This window comes from Oncorhynchus keta, chromosome 18 (genome assembly GCF_023373465.1).
Source record: "Oncorhynchus keta strain PuntledgeMale-10-30-2019 chromosome 18, Oket_V2, whole genome shotgun sequence".
In the NCBI taxonomy this organism is placed as follows: Eukaryota; Metazoa; Chordata; class Actinopteri; order Salmoniformes; family Salmonidae; genus Oncorhynchus; species Oncorhynchus keta.
Window position 1 is genome coordinate 6,640,188 of NC_068438.1, and position 10,836 is coordinate 6,651,023.

General features: G+C 44.5%; 1 protein-coding gene across 7 annotated transcripts in view; it reads left to right on the forward strand.

Moving 5' to 3' along the window:
- Positions 1-2,553: 2,553 nt before the first annotated feature.
- npas1 (neuronal PAS domain protein 1) overlaps positions 2,554-10,836 on the forward strand; it is a 36,001-nt gene continuing 27,718 nt past the window's right edge. For 4 of the 7 annotated variants that reach the window (XM_052467308.1, XM_052467314.1, XM_052467310.1 and 1 more), the window contains exon 1: positions 10,622-10,836. This exon is cut by the window's right edge and continues 573 nt beyond it. The gene's annotated coding sequence lies outside the window, so the exon portion shown is untranslated. The other 3 variants (XM_052467312.1, XM_052467309.1, XM_052467313.1) reach the window with 3 other exon arrangements.

The following is a 10,836-nucleotide window of genomic DNA, read 5'->3' on the forward strand; positions in this document are numbered from 1 at the left end:
AAACGAGGACAGTAAATGAAAGTGGTAATTACTTTTAAGACTAGAGAAGTGAAGGACTGTGTGGCGGAGAGCAACGGGTCACTGTTGAATGGAGAGCAGGAGATCAACGAGACAGTGGGCGAGACTGATACACATCTCAATGAAATGTAGAGCAGCTCACTCAACAAAGGGGGGAAAAGGCGGCTTAATGGGTACATGTCCTCTAAGAATATCTTCTGAACGATTTGGAATCATTTCCATGAAGCAGATTCTGTCTTCCATGTTCCCTCATGCATGTTGCATACAGGCCAGGGATAAAATAGAAAGCGTATTGTTATTTTGCTATATGCCACCTGGTGCAATGTGTTTTATAGAGCTCTTACAGTCGTTAACGCCATCGTTGTATTTGATGATTTTGTTCTATAGTCACAGCGGATAACAACACATCTGTTTTTGTTTGTTTTTTTTGGCACTGGGAACAGATTTGAGGAATGTAACACTTCACATTAAGGTTCTTCACTTCTTGTTATTAAAAAATAATGACACATTTGTATTATTAAGTCAAATATTATATTTCGCAAGAGCTTTTTCTAATCTATTTCCCCAGAATATTTTTTGAGCGTGCTGGGCGGAGCCAGGTGAGCTCAGAGGGTATAGGAGGCGGGTCTCTCTTAGCATCCAATAGGGTCACACACATCAATATCGGTGATCATATGGGCAGAGACGAAAGACGAAGTGAGACGTCCCACTCCCCAAAAAATGTCTGGTTCATACACAGTCAATGAACTAATAAGCAGACCAGACCCAGCTGCCAATGCATTGGTGACTATGGGAGAGCCATAGGTACATTAAGCGTACCGGAACTGAAATGTTTTTCCAGTGTAAACAGAGTGGGACATCTTCATTTATTCACCATCTTTGATATGGGTCATTGAAGTCTGAATGACACTAACTCCTGGGGGTGCCCTAAGGCAATGTTGATACTTGTGCTCATGACTGTTCCCAAGGTGATATTTTTAAGACACAAGGGGGTTCCTTGTTTTGATATGGGAGTGCCTGGCGACTCTGTACAGACCTGTATTCTGAAACCTGTGTACGATGATTATATATGGAGACAGACACACGTCCCCGTGAGTCACTCCTTCAAGGGCGTTTGCAGGAAGGTTTTGGAGGGCAAAATCACCCACTCTGTCTCTCCGCCTCACAGCGGATTTCCTCTGAAACAGACAGAAGAGAGGAGTAGACACACACAAACACAACCCCCAAAAGGCCATTCTCTCGCTTTGGGCTTCTTCTTTTGAGTTGGGGAACTTTTTACTCCCGTGCTCAGTGTTGTTTTTGTTCTAGTGGCTGGGCTGTCGGCTGTTTTAAACTGCTGAGGGGTGGGGGTCCACTGGGGGTGTAACGAGGACTTTACTACTGGCCCCTCTCTCTCTCTCTCTCTCTCTCTCTCTCTCTCTCGCTCTTTCATCCGTGGTCGTGGCTGCCTTCACATCAATGAGCCAGGGAGACCAAAACACTGAATGCGTCTTCATTTGCCTGAACTTTTCACACGCCTCTCTTTTTGTTGCTACGAGTCAGCTCGTTTCCGTCGCCCGCCCGGGTACCAAAGTAGCACTTTTCTTCTCCCTTCTGTCCCTTTCCGTCGCACAATGTTAAGCCCATTTTTAGCTTGACATAATCTAAAATGGTACTTGTCTGATTTTATGTCCACCTCAATGCATTAACTCCAGCTATTTCCCCATTATGTAGCTGCTTTTCTTTTTTTGGGTGAGTGCTGTGAGGGAGAGAGGGAGAGAGAGAGGGAGGGAGTGGGGAAGAGAGAGAGAGGGAGGGAGGGAGAGAGGGAGGGAGGGAGAGAGCGGGGAAGAGAGAGAGAGAGAGAGAGCGGGGAAGAGAGAGCGAGAGAGGGGGAGATTTGAGACCCAGACCACGGAGTAGACAGCCTATCAGTATTCAGTGGAGAAAGTGAGTGATGGAGGGAGAGAGATGGAGAGAGAAAAAAGGAGGGGGGATGTATCAATATTCTGAGTAGTGTTTGAGGGCAAGGGGAACGAACAGAGGAGAGGGGGAAGGGGGGACCGAGGGTGGAGGAAGGGAGGGAGGTTGGCGGGAGAGAGAGTACTTGAGTGAGTCTCTGAATGTGATTATTTGCTCATGTATGCACATGCTTGTGTGTGTGTGTGTGCGCATTTGTGTGTGTTTGGGCGTGTGAGTATGTTTGTGTGTGTCTGTGCGTCAATCTGTTGGTGCACCTGCGCGTGCGTGTGTGTGCGTGCGTGTAAATGCTTGTTCACGTGCACCCTCTGTGTGATTGTTTTGCAGATGCTCACTTGGGTGCGTAATGTGGACGTATTTGTTGGATATACTTTGTATAAGACCAGGGAAACAGTTTACAATGTGTTTGTATGTGATGGAATCTCCCACTTGCTTCAGTTACACACACCCTCCCTCTCTATCCCTCCCTTCCTTCCTTCTCTCCCTCTCTCTCTTTTGCTTGTCTTTTACTCTCCCTGCTAATCAGCATTTGAAAGGCAGCTTTGACAGAGAAAGAAAGTGAGGGGCTGCGGGAGGAGGGGGTAAACGAAAGCAAGAGACAGTGAGTGAGAGCGAGCGAGAGAGAGAGGAAAAGCGAGGGAGAGAGAGACCGAAGCAAGAGTTGTACAACCATGCCTTTTATATTTACTAGCGACTGAGGGGGAGGAGAGAGTGAGAGAGGGTGAAGAGAGAGACAACCGGTGTGCGCAGCTTTCCCAAGAGGAAATTAAAAGAAAGAAGCTCAGCGAAGAGAGTGAGAGAGAGAGAGAGAGAGAGAGAGAGAGAGAGAGAGAGAGAGAGAGAGAGAGAGAGAGAGAGAGAGAGAGAGAGGGGAGGAGTGAGAGCGAGAGGGAGCATGCCTGCGAGAGAGGGCGAGGGAGAGAGAATCTCACGCTGGCTGTCTCCTAATCCTAGTCCATCTCTAAGAAGTGGCAGAGGGAGCAGAGTGTTAGTGAAGTGATCCTGAGCCAGCATAGCCTCTCTTCTCCACCAGCTAGCACCACTTGCGTACTCACACACACACACACACACACACACATATACTTGCAACGGATTCTGCGGTGGGTCCGCCTGCCTGCGTGTCCAGGTCTTTTGTGAGCGTGAGGGGATTGCCTCCAGTCGGTCCAGCCTCTCAGCCCAGCCCACCCCCAGTGTGTTTGAGAGCAGGGGACCCCAGCCGGGCCATTTTGGGGGGCACAGGAGTCTGAAGGATAGAGGACGAAGAGGAAAAAGTACGTCCACTCAGAGAAGGGGAGTCAACGCTGGAAATGCCCATCAGGTGAGGCCATCCTGGAACAAGTTCTGGTCAGTGTACGCACGCACACACACACACACACACACACACACACACACACACACACACACACACACACACACACACACACACACACACACACACACACACACACACACACACACACACACACACACACACACACACACACGCACGCACGCACGCACACACACACACTTCCACTGTTTGATGAAGCTGATTTGATGTTGTAGAAACTGGATGACATTCCAACAGTCATGTGAGTGTCATGTACTTAGATGGTTATGTCAGTTTGAGAGTGTATTTAAGATGTCACGTTTATTGAACAATGACAGGTACTTGTTTCCGAGCGTTTTAGGGGAAGTCTCACTTTTTGTGCGTCGTCTACTCTCGTCATTTCCAAACGAAGTTTAGAAGATGTCATACGTGCTGACACATGATAGTCCTCTGCTCTTAGAAAACGTGTCTGAGCCGTAACAACACGTCATTTACCGGTAAATATTCACCTTTGAACTAGATTAATAGCGTCTGGGGAAATATCAGTGTGTATCGTTAGTTCAATTTACCTTACAAGTTACAATATAGTTACAAGAAATGTGAAATAGTGTATTTTAGATTTAAAATTGGATGGAAATGTGATATTTTCTGTCTAGAGATCACATTGGATATAAATATGTGTGTAAATATCTGCTTTGTTTTTTTTTTTGTCTGCTCAGCACTGGATGTATTGTCTATGTATTTACCCTAACTCTCTAAAGTAAACTGGATAAAAGTTGTTTCCATAACAGACATAAGAAAAGTACTTGCTTCCTAAGTTGTTTATTTCTGCCAGCGCTCTGAGAGGTCAACATCTATTATTATCATTAAAGCCATTATTGTTTTTTCTATATATAAATATAGTCATTTCCTGTCCACTGTAGCTCGTTCAGAATAGTATTAGTCAGCTGCTGTAAAGGAACGAGAGAAAAGCCCAGTTGGCTGGACAGATGATTGTAGTGCTTTAGGCCACTAACAGCAGGTGGCCATAATTGGGTAAATGACTGTTACAAAATGCCTGTGTAATCTGGTGCCTAGTGATAAATAGCAAATATCACCAATGTTATTATATGATGACGCCAAGCAAAAGAACAGGGATCATCAGGTATGTTATTCTTGACTATGTTGTTCGTCATTGGCTCTGTTAGCGGTGTGTTTGTAGAGACCCCGCACAACTATCTAAAAGGGAGGACAGAAGAGTGACTTAGAAAAGACATTAACAAACAAATGTGTGTGTGTGTGCAATCATGCGTGCGTGTGTGCAAACGAACACAGAGACCAGTGGTTCTTACCCAGGTGTTTCCTGGTCCGCCTTCGTGGAGTGTGTTGTCTGTCGACGGTAATGTAATGTTTCTGTGCTGTGTGAGTGTGTTGTCTGTGGACGGTAATGGAATGTTTCTGTGCTGTGTGAGTGTGTTGTCTGTGGACGGTAAGGGAATGTTTCTGTGCTGTGTGAGTGTGTTGTCTGTGGACGGTAATGTAATGTTTCTGTGCTGTGTGAGTGTGTTGTCTGTCGACGGTAATGGAATGTTTCTGTGCTGTGTGAGTGTGTTGTCTGTCGACGGTAAGGGAATGTTTCTGTGCTGTGTGAGTGTGTTGTCTGTGGACGGTAATGGAATGTTTCTGTGCTGTGTGAGTGTGTTGTCTGTCGACGGTAAGGGAATGTTTCTGTGCTGTGTGAGTGTGTTGTCTGTGGACGGTAATGGAATGTTTCTGTGCTGTGTGAGTGTGTTGTCTGTGGACGGTAATGGAATGTTTCTGTGCTGTGTGAGTGTGTTGTCTGTCGACGGTAATGGAATGTTTCTGTGCTGTGTGAGTGTGTTGTCTGTCGACGGCAATGGAATGTTTCTGTGCTGTGTGAGTGTGTTGTCTGTGGACGGTAATGGAATGTTTCTGTGCTGTGTGAGTGTGTTGTCTGTGGACGGTAAGGGAATGTTTCTGTGCTGTGTGAGTGTGTTGTCTGTGGACGGTAATGGAATGTTTCTGTGCTGTGTGAGTGTGTCTGTGGACGGTAATGGAATGTTTCTGTGCTGTGTGAGTGTGTTGTCTGTGGACGGTGATGGAATGTTTCTGTGCTGTGTGAGTGTGTTGTCTGTGGACGGTAATGGAATGTTTCTGTGCTGTGTGAGTGTGTTGTCTCTGGACGGTAATGTAATGTTTCTGTGCTGTGTGAGTGTGTTGTCTGTGGACGGTAATGGAATGTTTCTGTGCTGTGTGAGTGTGTTGTGAGGTGTAACAGCACATGATCATACCACCGCCACCTGCTCAGTCACTGCAGCTGCAAGGAGAAATCCCTCCACCCAGTAACACACGAGCACTTTTATAGACCACACGAAAAGTGTTGATTTCAGAAGATGTTTTCCGGCTGTGGCGGTTGTGTCTGTGTCACCACAAAGATTTGAAAACCGCTCCGGACTCGATTGGTCTCACAGACGCGGGCCGTTTCTAAAGCCAATCATTCCCCCGTAGGCTCTGAAAGGAGAAGATGCGCATCGTGGTCCCGTCAATCAGTAATAGCTAATGTTAGTCCTCGTTGACCGCGTGACTGTGTTCAAACCAGAACTTTTCTTCTTTGATTTGTTTCCATCTGTTTTGTGGATTTGACATTATGGACCGTGTCCTTTTCTGGCACAGCGAGAATACGCAGTCGAGCTCGCAAAATGACTTTTTAAAAACATTTTGTCCACGCTATGGAGGGACGCTTGGGTGAAGGGATCGCCCTGGGCAACCGGGCCGTGATATAGTTAGCTCTGTTGAATAACATGTCAATAGACCAACCTTATTTCAGTGAACGGGGGTCTGAGAGGCAACAGTCACATTGAGGGTCGGAGACGTCTGGAACAATTCTAGGTCTGACAGGTTGACATTGGGATGGCGTCAGTAGTTGTTTGACTGTCGATTCACCGTCCAAGAGGACAGACAGACACACTCACACACAAAGGTGTCTGACTGTTGACACACACACACACACACAACGAGCGAGCGAGAGAAGTGTGCGAATGGGACAGATATCGGCTGCGTCAGTGACAAGAGGGTGTCAGCTCAGTGTCAGTGAGATGTGTTTAGTGTCACACTCTGCTGACCTGATCTCCGGTCAGGCTGTCCACTCTGTCCCGCTGTGGCTCCTTACATAACCCGTGCTGTCATTCACACACTGCCCTGCCGGGAGCCAGCGGCCCGAAGATTTACACACACACACACACACACACAAACGGACGCAGACACACACGCATACATACACACACGGACGGACGCACGCACACACATACACACGCACACATAGATACACACATTCACGCACACACACACATGTATATAAACACACACACGGATGCCATCATGCATACATACAGGTAATTGCCAAAATCATAGAAATGAAGAACACAAAGTTTATTGAAAGCAGGTGCTTCCACACAGGTGTGGTTCCTGAGTTAGTTAAGCAATTAACATCCCATCATGCTTAGGGTCATGTATGAAAATGCTGGGCTGGTCTTTATTTTGGCTACCATGGCTATGTCCCCATAGGATGACAATGCCCCCCATCCACAGGGCACGAGCGTGATAACGTTGTAAACCATATACCATGCCGTGTCAGTCACCTGATCTAAACCTTATTGAACACTTATAGGAGATTCTGGGGGCGGTGTTTGAGACAGTGTTTTCTTCCACCATCAACAAAACACCAAATTATGGGAATTTCTCGTGGAAGAAGGGTGTCGCATCCCTCCAATAGAGTTCCAGACACTTGTAGAATCTATGCCAAGGTGCATTGAAGCTGTTCTGGTTCGTGGTGGTCCAACGCCCTACTAAGACACTTTCTGCTGGTGTTTCCTTTACTTTGGCAGTTACCTGTACACTGTACAGGGTTTCAAAAGAGTTACGTGGCTGTCCCCATAGGAGAAGCTTTTTATTCGGTTACAGCTAGAACCCTTTTTGGTTAAAGGTAGAACCCTTTTGGGTACCATGGAGAACCCTCGGTGGAAATGAAACCCAAAATGGTTCTACCTAGAACCAAAAAGATTCTACCTGGAACCAAAAAGGTTTCTTCAAAGGGTTATCCTATGGGGACAGCCGAAGAACCCTTTTAGGTTCTAGACAGCACCTTTTTTCCCCCGAGAGTGTACATACACACGTGTCGTCATGCACACAAATATTTTCAAATGTCGACAAAATGAAATGCGCTAGACAAGGTTGGATCTGTAAAATTAATGATCTGTGAAATGGCGGTGGAAACGCCTTTTATATGCTAATATTGATGTAAGTATCATCATAGTATTCTTGGAGTCATTGAAGTAAACTTGGAGTCACGCAACGATATGTTGTGTGGTTCTCCCAGGCTCCCGCTAGGACTGGGGAAAGCTGCAGTTTATTAGGCTACAGATGAAATAAGTTGCGATGAACTTCACAGGGTGGTGAAAGTGCACGGTGACGAGCTTGATGCTCCTGTCCAATGCATATTGAGTGTCTTATTCTGGGGACATGATGATCTGTGCTTGGCTGCCATTTTGTCCATCATAACCTCATCATGTAGTAAACTATACCTGCACACGTGCCAAGAACAGAGTGGACACAACTGCGTTCTATAGCAATTTTGTTTGTGACAAAACCATCAGCAGAGTTGAAAATGTGATGGAAACACATTTAACTTGTTTTCAGTTTTTTTCAGTTAAATTTTAACCGCAAAAGTTATTTTCATGTGCACTTCGTCATCACACACAGCCTTTTATCCACAACAAGTCCATTTGATGGAAACTCATCTCTGGTGGGAAAATGCACATTTTTTTGTTTTTGTGCAGATATTTGAATTATTTGCATGAAAATCTGTCACCCATTTGGATGAATATCTAGCTGTATTTACAAGCATTTGGTTCCGGTATTTATATACTAATAGAGCGATTCCTCACGAAACCCAGACAAAAAAAGACCATGATTTGGGGGATTTTCACTAAATGTAATCCATATATTTGCCATTTGTACCTAAAAGCATAATTGAGAAATAATTGATCAAAGTTTACATATTTATGACATTTTGGCCTTACCCAGGCCTCCTGTAAGACTCCACAATGTTTCATCTGTAGAGGCTACAAAGCAATGTTGGTGTAATATGAAGCTTGACTGTTAAATTAGTAGTATTTTGATTTCAAAAACTCTTTTTTTTTTTACATTCGTTTATGAATATTTAAAGATATAAACACAGCATAAAAAAAGGGCAAATGTTTGTATATATTTGTTGAACATAATATACTCTACGAACATATCAAAGTTCCAAAGTGGGATCTCTGCTTCTTTGAGTTCTGATCCAATTTGAGTGCGTTTGTAAATTCCCTCTGGCTATCCACTCCGATTTCAGAGCACTCTCGTCTGAGTGAGCCAGAGCGCAGAATAACTGATGAATTTACGACCGCGCAACACTCGTTTAATATGGCCGGTGTCAGTAAACAAAGGCACATTTGTATATTTTTTTTGTTGCCAGGAGCACAGTCGCAGTCACCAACCCTCTAGTCAACATGAAAACAGCCTAACCAGCTCTGCTATGGCGAGTAAAATGGTCAGAGTGAGGTGTTCTCTCATTTGTGTCTGGAAGTAGCTAGTAAGCTAGCCAACTTTAGCCAGTTAGCTTGGGTGCTTGACTGGCGTTGGGAGGCCGGGAACACTCGGATCAACCTTACTCCCCGGCCTAAGCGTCCAATTTACAAACAGGCAATCTGACAAAGCTCTGAAATTACAAATGCCCAGAGCGCAACCTGAACTCACTCTGGCACTCCAGAGTGAATTTACAAACATACCCTATGTAAGCATTAACAAAAGAGTGAATGTGAAAATTGATTCAAAATGGCCGCCCTCTGCAGGATGTTCAATGATACAAGTAAAATGAGTGCTGTGATTGGTTACATTGCCTACTATGCCAATTTCTCTCTATAAAATGGGCCAAAACTTTAAAACTAGCAGAGATCCCATTCGGGAACTTTGATATGCCCATATTATATTATGTTCAACAATATATTGAAATATTCATGTTTATATTTTTCAATGTTCATAAATGATTGTAAAAAAATAAAAAATACTACTCATATTTGCAGCACCTACAGATTAAACACTATGGAGTCTTAAAGGAGGCCTGGGTAAGGCCAAAATGTCATAAACTATGATCAATTATTTCTCAATTATGCTTTTAAATGCACATTTCTAATAAACATCAACAATCCATCCTCCAAAGGACCATTCTATGGATTACACTAAGTAAAAATCCCCCAAATCATGGTATTTTTTTCTGGGTTTTGTGAGGAATCACTCAATACGAATAGTATTTACCTGTATACTGAAAGAAAATATACACGCTACATGCAACAATTTCAACCATTTGACTGAGTTACAGATCATATCAGGAAATCAGTCAATTGAAACAAATGAATTAGGGCCTAATCTATGGATTTCCTATGACTGGGCAGGAGCGCAGCCATCGGTGGCCCTGGGAGGGCATAGGCCCACCCACTGGGGAGCCAGGACCAGCCAATCAGAATGAGCTTTTCCCCACACAAGGTCTTTAGTACAAACAGAAATACTTCTAAGTGTCATCATCTGTCCAGGTGGCTAGTTTCAGACAATTCCGCAGGTGAAGAAGACAGTTGTGGAGGTACTGGGCTGGTGTGGTTACACGTGCTCTGCGATTGTGAGGCCGGTTGGGCGTACTGCCAAATTCTCTATAATGATGTTGAAGGCTGCTTATGGTAGAGAAATTAACAGTAAATTCTCTGGCACAAATCTGGTGGACATTCATGTAGTCAGCATGTCAATTTCACACTTCCTCTAAACTTGAGACATCTGTGGCATTGTTTAGTGTAACAAAACTGCACCTTTTAGTGGCCTTTTATTGTCCCCGGCACAAGGTGCACCTATGTAATGACCATGTTGTTTAATCAGCTTCTTGATATGCCACACCTGTCATGGATTATCTTGGCAAAGGATAATGCTCACTAACAGGGGTGTAAACAAATTTGTCCACAAACCTTGAGAGAAATCAGCTTTTTCAGCTCATGAAACACGGGACCAACACTTCACATGTTGTGTTTACATGTTGTGTTTATGTTGTGTTTACATTTTTTGTTCAGTATAAATGTACACTGAGGATATTCAAAACACACTCTCTTTAAAATATTGCGCAGTACATAAAAGGACAAGGATGCAGTATGTACACACTGAAAAAGGACGTAAATATTCTCGCTCACTCTCACATACTGCCCCCACAGAAATGCAGAGCGGTACACCTGCCAAGAAAGAACAGACAACGTGAGTAGACATGCATGTGCTTAACCAGGTACAGGGCAGGTGCACTGAAATCCATTCTGCACTGGAACTCACCTACACAACTTATGCAACCCTTGTAAGCCACTGATACTGGACTGAACTCTCTGATGTGTGTATACATGTACTTCTATTTAAATGTATGTGTGTGTGTGTGTGTGTGTGTGTGTGTGTGTGTGTGTGTGTGTGTGTGTGTGCTAGTGATGCAC